Below are 22,293 nucleotides of genomic sequence, written 5' to 3'. Positions count from 1 at the left end.
CTTCGCATTGTCTTGGAAGAACAACATACAAGCGCATGCGAAGGGAGTGGATGCTTTGAACATATTACCATAACGACTTTGTCGCGAGAGATGTCCTGGCCAGTACAGTGGCATTCCACTTTGCGATAAAAAAATAAAAAAAAAATAAAAAAATAAAGAAAAAAACAGTCCGAATTATCGCAAGTTCCGAATTATTGAAGTTCGAAAAAGTAAGGGTTTGCTATATTAAAACTTACATTTAGCCACTGAACTGTAGATTTACACTACAAGAATATCAGTTCCACATGCTGGAGTGAACAAGGCAACGATCTGAGATTGCGCTACGGAGGACAGTATTGCTACATGTAACGAGATGATACGAGAAGCGACTAAGATAGAGCTTTAGAGAAGTTGTATCCAGCTGCTTTCGGCAGCAGGAACTCCGTCGCAACTGTTCTTTAATGGCTCTGAGCACTATGGGACTCAACTGCTGAGGTCATTAGTCCCCTAGAACTTAGAACTAGTTAAACCTAACTAACCTAAGGACATCACAAACATCCATGCCTGAGGCAGGATTCGAACCTGCGACCGTAGCAGTCTTGCGGTTCCAGACTGCAGCGCCTTTAACCGCATGGCCACTTCGGCCGGCAACTGTTCTTTAGTAGATGTATCTCAGTCGCCGGCACTCAGTGACACGCCATAACATCCACCAAACCTGCCAATAGGCCATTCAAGCACTTGTTTTGTCTCGTTTCGACAATGGCTCTCATTTAAAGCTACCTCCAGGATTGCCAGCTATTGTCAGGCAGCATTGTGCTCTCACATTCTTAGACGAACCAAAGATACTAAACCATTCCAAAGCCATTAGGCGATATAGGTTTTATGAAAAGGCTTCAAGTAACGTATTGCGGCGACAAGAGATAGATCGCAGTCATTTATTTCATCATGAAATTTAATGATATACCGTAAGTAAACTGATACTTAATTATTTCCCAAGTGTGACGAATTCCGAAAATGGTAATTCACTTATAGTCAACCACTTTAAATCCAGAGTGATTCTGCCTGACTTCTCTTTGCGTTACAGTTTTCGTATGCATGCCTGCGCTCTCTCTCTCTCTCTCTCTCTCTCTCTCGCTCTCTCTCTCTTTCTCACACACACACACACACGCACGCACGCGCACACATAAACGCTCCCCGTGTAGGTTTTCTGTCATTTGTCCACCATTCCTCAAGGCGTCGCCTCGTGTATTTCTTATCACTTGAGACACAGGGTAAACACTTCGTTGATCCAAGAACTTACAATACCACCGGTTCTGCAACATCCAGTTCTTGTTCTCTGGAACACAATTACCTCTGCACAACAGCAGTCTCTCTCTCTCTCTCTCCCTCTATCCTAGAGATTGTCTCGTCATATGGATTCAGGTTGTCTAATGATTCGGCAAATTTATCATTTTTATTTAATCTTTTGGTCGATCCCCCCCACAGTTCTCAGTTAACACTAGGGAAGTCGGATGCGTCATTTGTCCGTAAACCTTGAAAATTTTGTTCTGTACGTTATCATATTCGTGTTTTATCTGTCTGTGAAGATGCAAATTGACGATTTCAGATACTGTTCGTGTCGAAACTCTAAAATCTGGCAGCTTCCTTTGTTTCCGTAATTACTTTTGAAAGCTACTCACATGATAACTCTCTACTCTAAACTCACATTATAAATTTTTTCAATACCTAGCTGCAGAAAGATTTTTACGAACTGTTTTATCATTCTTTTTCCAATCAGTACTGTTGCAAAAAGAGGAAACATTCCAATATGAAGATAAAAATCTACAAAATTCGATTAATAACTATAAAGTTCTCAGTATCAGTAGTATGTGTCTTGTGGTCACCACATCACAGGATTCTCTGTTCGCCAATATTTGCTACTTCATTTAGCTCTATGCTACTTAATCCAAATGTCGTTGCTTCACTTGCAATAGCGAGATTCAGAGTACCAAATCACAAATCTCGTTCAATCAAAGTGAAATGAGAACTTAGAAACCTGGAACAAAAGCCACATAAACCTAAGAATTCCGTCCCTTCACTTGTGAAGAAATCTCAACAGCACTTAAACATGAGAAGTCAGGAAAAAGTGCAGCATTTGACAGTATCCACCCTGAGTGGAAACACTGGCCAATACATATCAGTATGAATGGTTCGCTTCTTCACAGACATTGCGCAAACCCGCAATACACCGCAAGAATTTACATACTCGAAAGCAATGGCTATGTTAAAACATGGCAAATCAACTGATAGCCTTAAAAACTACATACCAATGACCCAGCTATCTGTGACGTAAAAGAAAACAGAACGGCTAATCAGTAATATAACCCAGTCGAACCAGCAGGCTTCGGTACAAAATGAATCTGCACTGATCAAGTTCTGCCACTCACTGTCTACATCGAGGCTGAATTTCAAAGACGATTTAAACCGCAGCTACATTTATGGACCTTTCAGCGGCAAATGATTCATTGAGGATAGTTCCTTGCAAAAAGCAATCGCTCATCTAGTTTACAATACGCTAAACGACTGGTTGTTAAATTTGGTCATGGGATCCAAAATCAGCTCCCCAAGAAAATTAAAAAAAAACGTTGTCTGTCACAGAGATTATTCCTTGCTCCACTTCTCTTGAGATTGTTCATTGCAGACGACAGAAACAACAGCAAGGAAGTTGGCTTACGTCGATGACTTGGTACTTGCAACAAGTTGTACTTCAACAGAAGTCTGATACGAAAACAACAGTTTCCAAATGAAACAAAAAACACATTAAGAATTTAGTAATTTACTCAAAAAGTACAGAACTAGAACTTAATCAATATATGTTACAAAAGTAAGTGAATAACGTGCGGGCCGCTAAAACTAAGAAACGATTCGTAGTACGATCAAGAGAACTACGTGGTGTGGTAGCCCTCTGCCCCCCACCCATGAAGAAACTTCCCGCTTTTACGAGCTTTTGAGGATATAAGAACAGGGAATCTCCCCCTCTTGAAATAGCTAGATCATTTCCGAACATATGAGATTATTCGAGAAAATTCCAGTACGTTCTAGATCATTCGAGAGCATTTCAGAATGTTTCGAAGAAAAAAAAAATAGTTACTTGTGAGCAGTCAAAGTGACGCAGTGACTGAATACAAATCGCAAATAAAATGTGAGAAGCGTGTTAAGTGTAGTTAATGTATTTGTTAGTAGAAAGTTGTTTTTATATACATTTTAGGCAACGCCCAAATGTAAAAGAGGAGATCTTGCCAGTTCTGCAGAAAAACGGCGAAAAAAAATGATAAACGAAAAACCGAAATAGATGAAAAGCGTGAAGTACGTTTAAGTTCCCAACAAAGGAGAAAGAGATGAGCACCGTGGGATGCAGAGAAACGGAAGAAGAACGAAATGAACGGATTGAAGAATCAAGAATTGCGACGCAATCTTATAATAAAAGACTGCAAGCACAAGCCAGCTCGGAAAATATCAGCCGGCCGCTGTGGCTGAGGGGTTCTAAGTTCTTCAGTCCGGAACCGCGCTGCTGCTACTGTCGCAGGTTCGAGTACTGCCTCGGGCATGGCTGTGTGTGATGTCTTTAGGTTAATTAGGTTTAAGTAGTTATAAATCTAGGGAACTGATGACCTCAGATCGCATAGTGCTTAGAGCCATTTGAATCATTTTTTGAAAATATCACCATACGAGAAGCGCGGATGAGGAGAAGTAAACGTACAACCTTATAAATGAAGCATTCCACTACGACCCGAAGAAAGAATATAACAAACCCCCTCGTGATCGAAGAAAATGGAAAAAATCTGCCAATTTTGCAACACCAAAACAATTCAGTAGTGAAACAGCAGGATTCTGTTGCATGAATGGAAAAATTCGATTACCACCACTGGAATCAACTCCGCAGGAATGTTTATATTACATGACAGGGGTATCTGTAGAATGAAGACACTTTCTTCAAAATAAAAAAGCACAAAACCCCTTGTTCCAGAATGCAATCTTTCGGTGTCACTTATATTAATAGTGACAGATATGAAATCGATTATGGTTTTGCCATCCAAGGACAAATCAATCTCAACACGGGATCATTAATGCCACCTCCTAACAAAGAACGTAAATTTCTCCTAGTTTATTTAATCGGAAACAGAAACTGATCAAAGATACGCAAATATGAGTGATTGAGACGAAAAGTAGTCCAGGATGTAAAAACAGAAACTGATCAACGAAGCTATAATATCAGTGGACTGAGATGAAAAGTAGTCCAAGTTGTACGGAGGATCTTTCAGAAATACTATCAACTGATGTTCAGAACACCAGAAGACCGACTGTTTTCTTAAGACTATAAAGTTATAATTGGAGCCGACAAGACTACCTGGAGAACACGAATGTCGATTTGATGCACCTCAGGCAGAGTTGCCATCTTCATTCTTGACAGTGAAAACACAAGTTGTGGCATACCTCTACAATGAAGAAGAGAAGGATACAATGCACTACAGAGACACACTGTTTTTATGATTCTCTACAACATGCATTAACATTTTCCACATTTTAATGTGGAGCAGATCAAACATGAAACAGACGTAGAAAGAAATAAACAAGTCACTTCCAAGGAGTTCTATGCTTACTGCTTAATGATCAGGGATAAAGCGACGTACAATCACATTCTTAACACTCATCGTTTATTCGAACAATTCCTGGTAGACACGCATGAAAAAAAAAAAAAAATGAGAAGCGGAACGGATGCTTTCCGTAAAATTGGATCAGAAGAAAGCACGCACGTATACATTCACTTTCGAGACGCAATCATAAATGACGGAAACCCTGACGACATTGGAATAATGGTAATCTCATCCTCGTCGTAAATAGGAAGTCCGATATACATGCACGAACACACACAAGACAACGTGACCTACAAAAGAAAATATGGACGACCTTACGTCTTCATAACACTCACATGCAACTTGCCGTGTCCAGAAATCAAAGAACAACTAAGATGCGGATAAACCCCCATGCATCGACACGACCTAATAGCTCCAGTTTTCCGACCAAAACAAAGGAGATTTATTGCAGTCATCACGACATCTTTGGAACCGGTAGATGTAGGATGTACACAATCGAATTGTCTCACTCAAACAATCTCATACGGCTACACGACAGAATTCATCCCAAGGATATCGACAAAATCATACAAGCTGAATTTTCCGATCCCCAAGACGATCCGGAACTATTCGACATAGTAGTGAAACCATGATCCACGGACCATGATGGTCATTAGACCCCAATTCGCCATGTATGAATGATGGAAAATGTACAAAACAATGCGCAAAACCATGCTTAGAAGACACACAAACCCCAGTTGATGCCTACCCCACGTACAGAAGACGATTACCCAAAAACGGTGGTTTCGCAGCAAATACACGAATATGACGCAGCGACGAATTGGAAGTAGATAATCAATAGGTGGTATCACACAACACACCTTCAGAATGTTCCATGCACACAGTAGATTTTCGGTTTTCTCGTACACGAACGCGAAACATCTGTGCAATATCTATCAGTACTTTTGGAGAACGGACAGAGTTCACTTCATAGAAGCCTTCGGCAGAAATACTGCAAAAGAACTACCTCAAAACACAATATTAACAGCTTTTTACCAACTGTGCCAAATGAATCCATTCACTAAAACATTGCTATATGTCGACATCCCTAAATACTATACGTGGAACACAACAAGAAAGATCTTTCAACTACGAAAACAAGAAATTCCAATACAAGGTTATCCACGAATCATGAATACTGTAGCACTAGGCCGAGTACACACCGTACATCGGAGCAACGGCGAATATTTCTACCTCTGGGTGATGCTGCACGATATACAGGACCAACAAGTTTCACAGATCTCAAGACTGTTGACGGTTACGTATGCTAGACATAGAGAGAAGCATGCCAACGCTTACGATTACTGATAGACGACTAAAACTGGGCATTTACACTACAAGAAGCATCACTCACAGCCTAAGCTGAACATATGAGAAACTTGTTCGCCTTAATTCTAACAACACGTAACCCATCAAATCCAAAACAGCTACTGGACTCCTTCAAAGAGAGCATGAGTGGTGATATACTGTACCAAATTCGACAACTTCATTCTGTACTGATCATGGAATTCAACGACGACATCTTCAATGAAACTATCATTTGTCTAGAAGATAGATGTGTAGCAACAAACAATCAAATCTTAGTAGAACTTGGGATACAAGTAGCACGGAACATGCTATCAGTGCACTAAATATCGAAATTACAAAGGAAAAGAGATACAACACGACGAGCTACTTAAATACATTGTTCACAACAATACAACCACAGTGACAATCAAAATGTAGTTTACAATGTTGTCATGGACCAGTTAGACAACGACAGTGGCAGAATTACACTACTGGCCATTAAAATTGCTACACCACGAAGATGACGTGCTACAGACGCGTAATTTAACCGACAGGAAGAAGATGCTGTGTTATGCCAACGATTAGATTTTCATAACATTCACACAAGGTTGGCGCCGGTGGCGACACCTACAACGTGCTGACATGAGGAAAGTTTCCAACCGATTTCTCATACACAAACAGCAGTTAATCGGCGTTGCCTGGTGAAACGTTGTTGTGATGCTTCGTGTAAGGAGGAGTAATGCGTACCATCACGTTTCCGACTTTGATAAAGGGCGGAATGTAGCCTATTGCGATTGCGGTTTGTCGTATCGCAATATTCCTGCTCGCGTTAGTCGAGATCCAATGACTGTTAGCACAATATGGAATCGGTGGGTTCATGAGGGTAATACGGAACGCCGTGCTGGATCCCAACGGCCTCGTATCACTAGCAGTCAAGATGACAGTAATCTTATCCGCATGGCTGTACCGGATCCTGCAGCCACGTCTCGATCCCTGAGTCAACAGATGGGGACGTTTGCAAGACAACAACCATCTGCACTAACAGTTCGACGACGTTTTCAGCAGCATGGACTATCAACTCGGAGACCATGGCTGCCGTTACCCTTGACGCTACATCGCAGACAGGAGCGCCTGCAATGGTGTACTCGAAGACGAACCTGGGTGCATGAATGGGAAATGTCACTTTTTCAGATGAATCCAGGTTCTGTTTACAGCATCATGATGGTCGCATCCGTGTTTGGCGACATCGCGGTGAACGCACATTGAAGCGCGTGTTCGTCATCGCCATACTGGCGTATCACCCGGCTTAATGGTACGGGGTGCCATTGGGTGCACGTGGTGGTCACCTGTTGTTCGCATAAACGGCACTTTGAACAGTGGACGTCACATTTCAGATGTGTTACGACCCGTGGCTCTACCCTTCATTCGGTCCCTGCGAAACCCTTCATTTCAGCAGGTTAATGCACGACCGCATGTTGCAGGTCCTGTACGGGCCCTTCTGAATACAGAATATTTTCGACTGCTCTCCTGGCCAGCACATTGTCCAGATCTCTCACCAATTGAAAACGTCTGGTCAATGGTGGCCGAGCAACTGGCTCGTGGTATCGTGTTGAAGCTGCATGGGCAGCTGTACCTGTACACGCCATCCAAGCTCTGTTTGACTCAATGCCCATGCGTATCAAGGCCGTTATTACGGCCAGAGGTGGTTGTTCTGGGTACTGACTTCTCAGGGTCTACGCACCCAAATTGCGTGAAAATGTAAACACATGTCAGTTCTGGTATAATCTATTTGTCCAATGAATACCCGTTTAACATCTGCATTTCTTCTTGGTGTAGCAATTTTAATGGCCAGTAGTGTATTTACTTGGACGCACCATGCGGCACAGGGGAAACGATTCTAATACATCTATTGCTGGCGGAAATGTGTGCTAAACAACGCATCACACATGCGCTGACATCATCAGGCACTGCAGCCACCGAGTACAGATGGAAAATACCTATATCTGTTCCAATTTGGCTTGTATGGTTCCGCTGATATTAACGCTTTAGGCACCCTGATCTGTAAGCACCCAAATTCTCATTTCTTACAAGCGAACTGATCGGTGAACATCGTCTATGTTCGCCCTGCAAGTAGACAATGCCAGTTCAAAAATCAAAGCTGCTTCTGCTAAAGGCCTGTATGGAAAAATTTGTGTGGAGACGAGTGGGCTGGTTACGTATTTAATTTTTATCTGCGAAAGAAGTTTACTATTCTTTCAATACCTACAACACTATTTTAAATTGTCTCTTATTGAGTGAGATCTGGAGGAGCACCGTACACCTACTACATACCTGATCTAACACCAAGTGTGTTTTGTCTTTCTTTTGTCATCGCACTTCTTACAGCAGTGTTTGCTATAGCTTGCTGTCATCCAGTACTGCAACAGAATGTATTCCAAGGAAATAAGATCTAAATGTAGAGTATCGAGTGTTGTGCCTTCCTTTTCCAATTGTCATCACGTAATGGTAATGTTCTGAAGCGAGATAGCAAGTTAATTCAGAAGTTACAAGTGCTAATTGCCTACGGGTCATTAGGAACTGGTCCGTAGGCAATTTATACTCCTCACAGGACGTGGGAGCGCGCAGCTGGCTAGCGGCAGCACAAACGTGGTGCTTTAATCTCTCTTCGAGTTTAATGTGTAATTAAACACGAACTCGCTTGCCACCCAGGAACAGCTACATTAGACAAAGACCTTGGCGACTTTATACTTTGAATGAGCTGTAGGCTCACATCTCGTACCTGTCTGACATTTTATGCATTTCAGTTACTAGACGGTAGTTACCATCAACAGACAAGATTTAGACATACGTCTCCACCATTAAGTGGAGGCTAGGTTACGTTGACAATGCCGATCAAAAATAACGTTGAAAGGGGTGACAGATTAACTAAGATATTTAAGATCGAAATTACAGAAGAAAACAATGATTTAAGAGATGCTATTACCATTATATGTGCTGTGGGACTTGAGAAACCTTTCTCTTATATCTCGTGATATTTCGTCTACGGGATGCCTCATTCCTTAGGGTCGAAATCACACAAAGCATACGAAACTGATACTCAGTTTATTTTTCATAAAAACAACCAACACCTGGCATCAACCGTTTAAGCTCAGAGAAATTTTTGGAAGTGACGTAATCCAGTCTCGGTGTACATTTCAACTTAATTCATTGGCAGAGCACAGCTCATGGTACGAAAGCGTCTATTGTTTACACATGTCATTTATGGTAGGGTGGCAACTTCTACTCTACTGGTACCCCTACACTCCACAATTCAGTTCTTGAAGTGTCCAGTTCAAGTAGGCAGATGTTTAATTAATAGTCTTCTCCCACAACCTCCAACAAAAGTTTCTGATATTTTACTGTACTCTGCGATGAGAGATGTTGTTTGAACAACTATATTTATAAAACCTTTCTATCCTCGGTTATACATTTGTTTCAGTTGGGATGACGCTTTTTCTGCATCCACTCCTTCGATTTTTGGTATGCAATATCCATCTAAATTATGCTTTAAATGGGTGTTGGAACTTAATGCAACGAAAGTTTATGACAACCGTCCATGAACTGTAAACAGTGGTAAATTCATCAGTTTCAGTCTATAGGTTAAGAGAGATGTTGACGTATACCATCAATAGCTCAAAAAGACTTTGTTACGCCACAACCATTTCCCCCATCCACATTTTTTTCTCAAGGAATTTAGCGTTTGTAGTGTAATATTGTAAACCGTGTTACAAACCTGATTAAAGCTGTGGAAGCCACTGTGCTTGGTGTATGGCTCAACATCCAGTCCGAAAACAGTGGTAAACTACGAAATGGACGTATTGCTTTCGACTTTGTACTGTACTGGAAAACTTTACATTTCACGCTTCACTTTGTACCAATATGTTATGTCTTCTATATATACCAATAATTAAATTTAACAGGATTTACCTTGTGAAATGAATCATTATTGTAATTAATTAATCTGAGGTTAGATTTTGCTTAAGAAGTTCGGTTAATTCATTGGTCTGCGTGGATAGCTGGTGACTAAATGCTAAATAAAATATGTTGCAGAGTGCATTCAGTTCAGACGGAGGGATGACAGGATTTGAAATGGAAGTAATGGATGTCAGGCAATGGAACGCTTACTTTGGCATGTTTGCGTTTTGAGCCATTGCAAGTTAGTGCAATCAACATGGCTTGAATTTTATTAGCAAATTTTTGATTCAGAATAACAAATACTGAATGCACAGATAGATAAATCCAGGGTGTTTTAGCTGGGTAACACTAACGGCACTAATTATTGTGTGTAAGAAATGGTCACGATTACCAACTCCTAAACAACAGGCCTGTCCGCCAAACAGATCGCGTATTGGCGAGATATTGTTCGGAAGGCTATGGAAGTACAAGACTTCCTGTACAGTTAAAATATTTCCCATGATTTACTTTCATCCTCCCCTGGGGTCTCATAGAATGTTGGGCTCCTCAGGTTATGTGATAAATTTTTTAGGCACATTGGAAACATTAGAAGTCCCACTTCGCTTCCTAGAGCCACAGTCAATATTAACTTTTTGATCTTGGAAAGTTTGCTGTCAGTATTACGTATTGGATTCCATTTGTCAAACATTCCTCTAGCGAATCACATTGCAATCTTCGGGATCAGAAGAAATATTGATACTGCTCGTGGAAAGCGATGCCCCAGTTAACACATCGTTCATCATTTTTCCCATTCTGAATTTATTTTTTCTTAAGGAGGTAATTACAATCGAAAAAGGTCCAATTTGCCCCAAAGAATTCGGACAGTTGTAAAACAGTTAATGACATTCCAAGCTCAAATACTGTGCTTCACAAAACAAGTTTCCTTTAACAAAAAATAAATAAAAATAAAAATAAAAAAAGACAGCGTACAAAAAATTTAAAATTCTTAGTTGAGGCAGTGCTGAATGTCAGTTAGAACTAGAATTGACATACAAGGCGCTGGGCATATATTTAGAACTGAATAACTTGTGAATTTAACAAAACCAAGCAGGTAAGAAGACCATTTATATAAAGCAATTCTAACCTAACAGTAGGCCCCGACACAATAACAGAAAAACAACCCTTAAAAAAAGATCCCTTCTAAGAGAATCAATTCAACGGAATAACAAGTGTTTGAGTAAAGGACAATATGCCCTTTATATCACACAATTGTGCCGCTAGTAACCATCATGGGGCTGTACAGAATCTCAGTACTTTAGGCACTGAGGAACAAGCGGCTACATGTTCCAGAAGAAAAGGCAAACTCAAAGTAGGGAGCTGACGAAACGGCATGAAAGCTGCCCGGGTATGTAAGTGACGGAATCAGACCTCGCGCTGCCCGACAAACAGCAAGCTGGAGGCACGCGGCAACACACAGCCACTGCAGCACAGGGTCCTCCCACCCCTGTCTCGGCAAGATCCATCAGCCAAGGCGAGAAGCCCTGACAAGCAGGAAATAGCGCAGCGAAGTAATCGCCTACAACCACCTAAGTAAGACTGGTCAAAATGAAACAATAATACAGGCACAACAGCCCGTCACCAAAGGAATCGAAAGATAGACACCTACGCCCCTTCAATTAGGTGCAATTAAATGACAAATTTTTAAATAATAACTAATCAACCTCTTGGCCACTAAGCTAGAATCTGAGTATCCATTAAGTTATTTACTAAACAAACTCATTTCTAAAAGCTCTAAAAGAAAAAAAAGAAATTTCATACGCTTTGCAACATCAATTAATTAAATCGGAAATAGCTACACTTAGTTGCGTTCAGGAATAGAGAGAAGAGTCAAACAGTGCCTCCAAAATTTTTGGGTGTTGACACATGAATGTAAGACTCAAGACGGGTGCAGTCACGTAAGAAAAGCCAAAAAAGACTTCACCTCAAGAAAAGACACGGTAATGGCGACCTACTAACCAATTTCTCCTCGTTAACGGACTCAATAAACCATCTGAGGACCTGACCAGGCCATGCATCTAAAACATAACTAAAATCAATATATATTACAACATGAATACACACCAATTTAATAACCGTGATTAAGCACAAATGTGCAGAATCTCGTATGATACTGGCACCGCAGGAGGGGAGAACATTAAACAACAGTGACGTGCCTCGAAACCCTTAGCTCGATACAATAACGTTAATCACACTATGGGCTCTCTATGAAGAGTGTTGATCAGACTTGGAGAGGAATTATTACAAATAATTTGGTTAGAGTCACAAAGAACTATACAGGGAAACCGTTACGAATGCAAAACGTTAAGGCTATGTTGAAAGGAATACACTTACAGTAACACTAATAAAATGCCGGAGTGAACACAACGCAAGAGGAAGACAGAAGCGGCCAGTCCCAATACAAATTGCGGCATCAGTAATCATGCAATTGAGAGTCTCTTTGACTCTTTGTCTCCCCTCCTCCCGCCCCCCACACCACCCCACCCCCCGGGAGAAACCGCTCTTGCAGTCCATATAGAGATCACTGCAAAACTCGAACCGGCTCGTCAGAACAGTGAGGTCACGTCACTAATGCTCGAAGTAGAAATCGTTAGGGGCAGCATGGCTCACATAAATCTCGATTCGTCGATTTGGGACAGTATACGATGCCTTATGGAAATCTGGGAGGATGAAATGTGCATGTTCACTTGCATCTATTGTTTGCAAGAAATCGTTTATTAATGAAGCAAGATGGACTGCACACATGTTGTTTTCCTTGAACGCGGGCTAATTCTTTGAGAGTGTACCGTTCCAGAAATTTCTCTGTCTATCGATGTCAGAGAAGTGGTGAGAGGGTGGTGTTATCTTTGGCTAAGCAGGAAGCTGAAGCACCGCTCGCTGGTGGGAGTCTCGGCAAGAGACTGACTGAGAAAGGACGAAGGGAACGGTCAGTTCGCTGGAGCGGCTCGGCGAGCTGCCAGGATGTTTACTGCAGTCATGGGAGGTGAGACCGCTATGCCATCTCTGCTTCCCTATCTCGCTACTACGTTCGGATGAACTCGGAAGGGACGGCATTACATAACTGTGGTTGTCAGCTGTGCTGCTAGAGGAAAAATAACCGTCAAACCAGTGAGTCGTCATCTGTTTGCCATTGTTCACCACGTGCTCTATTCTTGTAGAGTGTCTTTAGTCTCCCTTTCTCTATACTGCTTGGAGATAGTACATCACTGCAACGTGTACTTTAAGTGTAGTTAGTCAGTGTTTGAGCGACGTTGTTACATAGACATTCTCGTTGATCATAATTTGAGAAACGTTTCATGGAAGACAATGTGGTTGATCGGTGTACGGCCATCGTGGTTTTAAGCTCTCACTGTGGTTCTTTACAGCGTTATCTTTTTCAGATGCTTCTTTTCTGTCATATTTGTCTCATGGTTTGGTCCGCTTCAGTATTGAATACTAGCATCAACTCGTATTTTGTTAAACCGTATGTTAGTGGATGTGCCTCTGGTACAAGCGACGGGGGCTTGTTTTGATTGCCGGGAGTTCAAATGGTTCAAATGGCTCTGAGCACTATGGGGCTTAACATCTATGGTCATCAGTCCCCTAGGACTTAGAACTAATTAAACCTCACTAACCTAAGGACATCACACAACACCCAGTCATCACGAGGCAGAGAAAATACGTGACCCCGCCGGGAATCGAACCCGGGAACCCGGGCGTGGGAAGCGAGAACGCTACCACACGACCACTAGCTGCGGACATTGCCGAGAGTCTTCCTCGTTCATTCCCTGTTTAAAATTAGTATTAAATTGGACCTTGCTTATTTATTACACGTGTTGCTTCTCTGTTTGTTTAAGGCACTGTTAAGGATTGACATGTTTCACTGATTTTATTTATGAATGTTGTCGCATTGTATAAAAGATAGTGGAAAATACACTGACCAACCAGAACTTTATGACCACCGACTTACTATCGATATAAGCTCATCCAAGCGACAGCATTGTCACCTGGTGAGGAATGCCTGCCAGTCAGACACACGCACTGTGCATTTAGTATCAGCGAGCGTGCTGTCCGTCTGCGGAATGGGAAGGGTGCGTAACTATCTGAGTTTGACCGAGGGCAGATGTGATGACCCAAACGTTCGCCACGAGCATTTCTGAAGCTGCACGGCTCGCCAAGTGTTCGAGGAGTGCTGTGGTGAGTGTCTTCAACACATGGCAAAATGGAGGTGAAACCACGCCCAGACGTCGTGGGATTGGGCGGCCAACCCTCTTCACAGATGGACATCGTAGACGGGGCAGACTGGTAAAACAGGAAATATATGCTGCTTCGCAGTAACTGGCTTGGGTTCGTATTTTCACGACCGTGAATATTTGTATTATTTAAAGGCAGTCGGGCTTCGTTAATTAAATGGTACCTAGGTTCTAAGCAGTTACCACATTTCGTAGTTATCTCTGTGAGATGACAGCAATGGAGGCTAAACAGATGTTGCCCAAACTGAACATTTCCATTCACACAACAAGACTCACTACACTACCACTTACTAGCCTGTCCATAACGTACTGAAACTTATTAATGAGACATGTGGTATAACATGAAAGAACTTACGTTAATGGTTGAACGAAAATGAGTAATCAGTCTGACTTATAGGAACTACCTCGATACAAACATCTTAAGAGATCATGGCTAGGAGGAGGAAATGTAACTATGGAAGTGACAAAAGGAGTATGTCAGCCAAAAGTGGAGACTGCTTTACAAAGATAACGTGCTTACGAGGCTTATGCTTCAAAAATTAAAGTATGTTTTATAAGTAAGAGTCTTCTCTGCATCGCCAAGAGCACAGTTCACAACTGACCCATTACATTCGCCCGTACAAATAAGTAAATTAGCTGAAAAAGATACTAGTCATCGCTATAAAGCGAAATGCATATTTGCATCGACCTGTACAAGGAAATCAGCTGTGAGGTCGCCAACATGTAGCACTACTTAATATAAAGATGTGGCCTCCAATTACGACAGTACGCCATGACTGAAGAGTGTTATTACGTCTTAACAATCACTATGTAACACATTTTACTACTGACAGCAAATAACACTACTCCAATGTACGGTATTCATGAACTTAGCTGATACACATTGACAATCTCAGGTCCACTATGTACGTTAACTTCAGTGACGAAGAATGACTTCTATTTTATGTGACAATCCGTATTGTTATTCTTATGTAGGGTCTTGTAGATAACTGAGTACGTGATAATGTGTTTTGACAATTCTCGTGAGAAAATACACCATATAGCACTGTACTGACAGTCAAATAATAAATGTTTCTCAAGCGTTCTCTCCGTCGGTATACAGGGCACACGAAGACCATCTGAAGATCGAGTCGGTCCTCACTACAAAAATTTCTAGTTACCGGCGGTTGAAGTTCGATGGTTCAAATGGCTCCGAGCACTATGGGACTTATTTTCTAAGGTCATCATTCCCCTAGAATTTAGAATTACTTAAACCTATCTAACCTAAGGACATCACACACATCCATGCCCGAGGCAGGATTCGAACCTGCGACCACAGCGGTCGCGCGGTTCCAGACTGTAGCGCCTTTAACCGCTTGGGCACCACGGCCGGCGAAGTTCGACGTTTTGAAAACATACAGCCATCTGAAATTATTCTCATTTCTCGACCGACATCTCAGTCATTTAGAACCCACTTTTATTTTAGAGTTTTTGCTTGCTTCACTCACAAATTCCAGCAACCATAATGCATAAGGCCATGTTGTGCCATCCATTATTTTCCTACACACCACTAGTGCACAAGATGGAGAATTAGCTACTGCACCACAGGAAGATTCTCAACATATAGCTCGCAAGTACCCAAAATGGCTTAAAATTGACAGAAGAGTTTGGGCGTGCCTTGCATTGCAACACACTAATATCTACCATGTTACCAGAGCCGTGGCCTATTTAGCACATTCACAGAAACTTACGGGTAATACAATGAGAGAGACTAATAAACATACTGAGCAATGATGATAATAACGCTAGAAACAGTTTTAGGTTGTTTGATGTAGCTGCGTAAAGGTTAGCTGGAAATACTGGGAAGGAAATTTAGCACAAAATTATGCCATGGGAATGGCTATTTTCTTTGTCCCCGATTTCGATACATCTGGAACCCGTGATGCAACTGCTACGTTTATTTAGTTGCGTATTTTACCTGGTGCGGTTAGAGCCTGCAGACCCTCTCTTACATCTAATCAAAACTTAATTATTTGCAGAATGTATGAACCTTATGTGGCAATAACAAAAATAAACAACATGGCTACCATAATGAATAAGGCTAGTAAAATATTTTCGGGGTTATTAACGTTTTGTTAAGTTCGTGGTCTTAACCTACGTTTATGCTGAATTGGCGTAATGACATGCCGGCCGCTGGTGGCCGAGCAGTTCTAGGCGCTTCAGTCTGGAACCGCGCGACCGCTACGGTCGCAGGTTCGAATCCTGCCTCGGGCATGGATGTGTGTGCTGTAGTAGTTTAAGTAGTTCTAAGTTCTAGGGGACTGATGACCTCAGATGTTAAGTCCCATAGTGCTCAGAGCCATTTGTACGGAAGGAATCTCATATAGAGGAGAAATCGGGCGGTCAGAGAAAGAACGATAAACAATAGGTTAATGTTTCTGAATAAATTAAAAAAAGGGCAGAGGGAGATAAGGGTGATGACAGCTGATAACGCGACTGCTGCTCGCTGCTGGAAAGAAGGAAGATAGGTGCGATAAGCCGATAGGAAAATTAAGCCTATGGCATGAGACCTTTTTTAATCATCTCTCCCGCGTAGCGTGGTTTTGTGTCACGTGTGGAAACCAGGATGGTTCGTATGGCCGTAATGTAAAAGGAGACGAAGATTTAGTGCAAAGAATAGGTAAAGCCTAGATGCTGGATTTATCATATTTTGTATTTACGAAAATCTTGAATGCTGTTTAAAGGGTTTTCTGCCTCTGGAGTTATGTGTACACAAGACAATAATTTCCTCAAATTTTAGCTGCATTTACAGAATACTGTGAAATAAGAACATACGATTTCATGGTTTGGGCATTAATAGCTTAGATACATGATAGGAATATTTTAACTCCTTTAAATCACCTGTTAAAATCTTCTAAAAAGGTTTTGCTAGCCGTGTAATTTCTTAGTAATTCTTTTATTTCAGGATCATAGACAACAGGTTTCGCGATGATTTCATCACACCCTCTGGTTTACACATCCATGAAAAAATGTAATATGAATTAAGAGGCATAATAACCGTAACAATGAGGCCCTTAACAAGGAAAACAGGGGAACAAGTACATAAAACGAAATTAACAATGGTGTGTTAAAAATAAATGGCCTTCCATCGCTCAAATGGCGTTCGAATTGCCAGAACAGCTTGGTTATGACTATGGTGCGGTTGCACATCTCCATTTAATAGTCCCCTGACGGGTTTTGTTACAGTTTTACGCATTGTGAAATTTCAAATTACTCACGTTATACTTTATGACGTTTTAGTTTCCTTCCACAGCCCACCCACGAAGATATTTGTACTACCCACGTGTAGTACTATTTTTTTTACTATGGAAAGGTTACTTGTCTCTATTTTAATATGTTTCCCTAATGGATTTTGCCACAATTGTAGCCAATGTTATAGGTCATTCAGCAATCTTTATGTTACTTATGCTTTATCACAGGAAATTTTTGTTTGGTACTTTTCCTTTTATATTAGAGGCTATACCGCGTTCCCGGTAATTGCCCTTTACGAATTTGCATTGTTGCTCACTGTCTTGTTCCTCCTTAGTCTATTTTGTAACTCTTACCAGCTTTCGGTAGGTACGTAATCATGTTTCTTCTGTCTCCATCATCGAAATCTCTAGCGGCATATTTCCATACTTCTTGCTGGGCGGTTTCAGAGTAACATTGCGTCAACTGAGCTTCTACGCTGTCTCGTCTCCCTAGTTCAGGCATAGTCACGTCTCCGCCATGTGGGTTTGTTGCTTTTTGATACTGGTGAGTCTTTACATTTTTCTATGCAGACACAGGTTTTCCGTATGGTTTTCTTCAAGAGTCTTATGTCAACGCTTATTTAGGTCCATATCCGCGGCTCGCAGTGCTCATGTACACTGATTGCACCTGCTGCCCTTCGGAAATTTATATGTTTCGTCTCGTAACCATCCAATTCATGCGGTTCTCGCAATTCTAAGGCCGTCCAAACGTTGGGAAACCGTATATTTTTAACAAATCAATGTTAAATTATTTACGTGAGTATTTGTTCATCTACCTTCTAGTTAACTGCCTTATTTTTATCATTACTATGTCTAATTTTTTTCATAGATGTGTGTACCTGAGGATGCGATTAATTCGTAACGCAACCGGTTGTGTATGAATCTCTAATAAAGAAACTACTAACAGCTAATGCAGCTACCAAATGGTTTCAAAAGATTTTAAACGTTTTAAATTTTTCTTAAATACTTGTAAAATATAGATTTTCAAAAATTGAGCAATCATTTATTCATAATTACAGAATTTGTAACGTGCAAAGTGGATTGACTGACCATAGTAACATATTGAGCTTATACAACATGTTACAAGTCCTTGAAAAAGAAAGCATGAAGAAACGCAAGTAGTCAGTACTGGAGTGTGCGAGGTAGAAGTGTTGAAACTTAAAATATAACTAAGTAGAAATTCATATAATAGTAATACATTTTTTGCGAACAGTCATATGAGAGTAAAAATAAATACTCATCTACGCACTGATGGAAGGTCAGGAATTCATTCTTGTATTTTATGCTATTTCTGATCAGCACAGGTAAAACGTGGTTTCTTCTCCATGCAGCCAGCCTGGGGTAGTGGATACAGCGCGCCAGTAAACGCACGGTTTCCAGTGGGCTGCACATGCGGGGAAATAGGAACTTTTAATTATTCAGGTAGTTTGCGGTCAGACTTTTATCTCCTCGCTGCAGACGCGCTAGAGGGAGGCAGCGGTCCAGACACAGAGCGCAGCGCTGCCTAAAGTTCACGTGAGGTATTTTCTGCTAAACAAAGGACTCGCTGCTTCTAGCGCTCTTGGTACTCTTCATTCAGGTCAAATCTCTTGTGCTGCCGCTACACATAATTAACACAACAATTAGCCAAAGAGTAGGAAGGTATATTCTGTGAAGACTATGAAGGACTAGGTAATGTAGCACTCAGCGTATGTCTCATTTATGAGCACGAAACAAACACGTATACCTCATTCGCATCTCTACAGCCACATGAATATTTCACGAGTACGTTACTGTAGTTCACTGCTGAGAGATGTGTCTGCGGCTACTAAAATTGTGCACCTGGCCTGCACTCACTATTACAAAATGTTCAGGATATCCGTTCTGTCATTAGAAGCAGTTTTTAAGGGAATATGCTTCTAAAGAACACATAGAAAAACAACATTACTTACAAAAAATATAGCATTTTCCTTCTTTATACAAATGTACGGCCCTCTTTTGCAGTTCAACTTTTATTTGTGTATTTGATGAGAAATAACAGGGTCCTACAAAATAGAAGAGCCTCCTCAGGAACTGAAAACGTTGCTTGGAAAACTGCTTAAGAGATGCTGTGAATATTACAACCAATTGAATACGCTCCACTGGATGCTAAATGTGTGCTGTTGGATATACTGAATCTTGATGCGAGACATTTAGCAACTCAGGAATGGAGACAATATTTCCCATAATAGTAAACGTAAGGAATGCGAATGCCTCTCAATGGAATATGAACAGAATTAATGAAATTGCATGTAGATTTTTGTAGCAACCTGTACTGTACCTTTGAATTTAGTTGATTTATTTTATGTTTTGTGTATGATATCAATCAAATTAGCAGTTATATTGTACTTTTTCTCAAAAATACTTATATTCGTATTTCTTTCTGTGTATATTCCATCACAGTTTCGAAGATTGCAATGAAGAATGCTCTATGACTCCCACTGATATAAATTTCCTTGGTGTTCGCGTCGTCCTTACATAACAAACGTGCTCATGATGACGAAGCTATGACTTTGAAACGAACACTTTCACAGTGAAAACGCTATGAAAACACAATTGGCGGGTTATGTTATACATAATGTGTCATACCTTAGAGCTTGTAAACACTCAAAGCGCTACTTACAAGTGATGTCAGGACATGCTGTAAGCCTAAAATATGGGTTCTTTAAAATTTGTTGTACTTAATTCCCAGATCTCTACGTTCAATACTTTCGTTGCTTCCTTCCCTTAATTTATCGATGGTGTCCTTACTGGACCAATCAGGACTCAATAGGAGATGTTCCATTTCCTGATATTCGGCAAAATCACGTCCGTCGTCATATTCACCTGTAGGCCCAAAGCGATTAGATATGACTTCACTGGCATGCAGTCCAGACCTCCAAATCTTTCACCACATGTTCTCGGCGTTGGGCATCTCCTGTAGCGGTGGGTAGTCGAGGAACTAGGTAAGTCCTTCGTCCAAGAGCCTCTTGCAGGAATTAAGTCTTCCAGATTCACAGGAAGCTCCAAGTACGGAGTAGCGTTGATCGAAGCTATGCTTAAGTATGTTTTTGACGGCTCTTTGGGTGTTGGGGTACGTTGGCACTGCCGCTTTGACTAGTTCAGCATTTCTTAATCTTTTAGATAAACAGAATCCTTTTTAAGGTCTGCTTTTGTCTTGGATCCTCTTATTTGCTTCTACAGTTTCATTTTCTTTTCTTTTACCTTTTTATTTAGCAAACTATTTTATTTGAAACAAACATTCTGATGCGAGTTTCACAAACACCTTCCTTCTGTTTATGGTCAGGTGCATAAAATTGCATCAGGCTGAGATTAGAACTGTAGATTTCTAAATCAGACAACTGCAAAGGCAAGTACAAATGTTATTACGTTTCACCTAATTGATAGTAGACGACAGACTGATGGACTGCCGAATGAGTGTGCGCTGGGAGATGGACGATGTTGCCTCTTTTAATTACCTTGTTATCGAAACCCCTGAGCTACCAGGACAGAACGGATGCGGTTATATTTGTGGAAAGGAGCTAAAATAAGTTACTGTCTGTTGCACTCAACATACAAACTTTATTTGTTAAAACACACAACCACACAAGCAAGAATCAAAACTCAAGGTCCTAACGAAAGACCTCCATTGATTTAATTTAGATCGAAAATCCAAGGCACAAGGTCTAAGCAGGGAATTGAGATACAGGAGATCTTCTGGAGGTTTCACTTCTTTAGAAAAAAAATTATCTTCAATATAAATAGGAAATTACTATGTAAAACACAAAGAGCGGCGCTCAGAAGGTTCCAAGGGTCAGCCTGGGAAGGTAACACTAACGCACGTTTAGGTGAGACAGGCAACCAGACCGAAAGCCGCAACCCAACGGAAAGCCAGCCGACGAACCAACCTATAAGATCAGTTCTGGTCCACCCGACCAGCAAAACGACAACAAGATATCGATAGCGCAACGTTCTGGATATTGGTGCTTAATCCAGCTAAGTCAGAATAAACGCCCAAAAGTATCAATAACACTTCAGCTGTGGAACTACTGCCGTGCTGGACAGCATCAACACGACGAGGAAAATACACTGCCGAAAACTACGTCAATGACCAGGGCAGGTCACCGGAATGTCAACCGTCACAAGGCAGAAGACACCGCTGGTACACTTCATTGATCACGGAATGAATTAAATTAAGTTAAACACGAGACCGGAAGATGGCTGCTATTCTAGCCGACATCAATGCACACACGTTGATTGCTCGCGGGAATCTCTCAGAAAGCGACAACCAGGATCAAACAAAGAGATGTGATAGCAGTTGAGGCTTGATAATAGGTTAAGTGAGCACTCAACTTCAGTGTCCAGGATCGGTGGGCGAATAACTTCGTAACCCTCGCAAAACCCTCGCAAGAAGCGCCTCACAGCTCCAATCACACGTGCACGCCGCCAGCGGCTCCGGCCTGAATACGCGCCACGGAGACTTCCTCGCTGCTTTGCCCCAACCGGTCGATTGCCACACACACATAATCGGTAAAAAGATCAAATACATGTCGGCCCATCAGACGACCGATCGTATGTCTAAACAACGGTCGTTCCCGCTCCAGTCTTCTTCCGTTGGATGGTGCATGTGTGTCCCCAGCGGTCGGTAAGAACTGTCTGTCAGCATCTCACTGGCGCTCCGTCCCCGACGCTGCTCCGTGCCCGACTGCATTCCTGGTCCGTCTCCAACTCACTTCCAGACACACAACGACCCGGAGATAATATCGGTCGCTCCAGAACGACAGTGCAGTTATCGATAAGCGCTGCTGCTGCCACTCACAGGCAATTAAGGCAGAAGTTAGCGATGCCAGTCAATGAAATAAGAAA

Source organism: Schistocerca serialis, chromosome 7, assembly GCF_023864345.2.
Source record: "Schistocerca serialis cubense isolate TAMUIC-IGC-003099 chromosome 7, iqSchSeri2.2, whole genome shotgun sequence".
Taxonomy (NCBI): domain Eukaryota; kingdom Metazoa; phylum Arthropoda; class Insecta; order Orthoptera; family Acrididae; genus Schistocerca; species Schistocerca serialis.
This window is presented reverse-complemented; position numbering follows the sequence as displayed.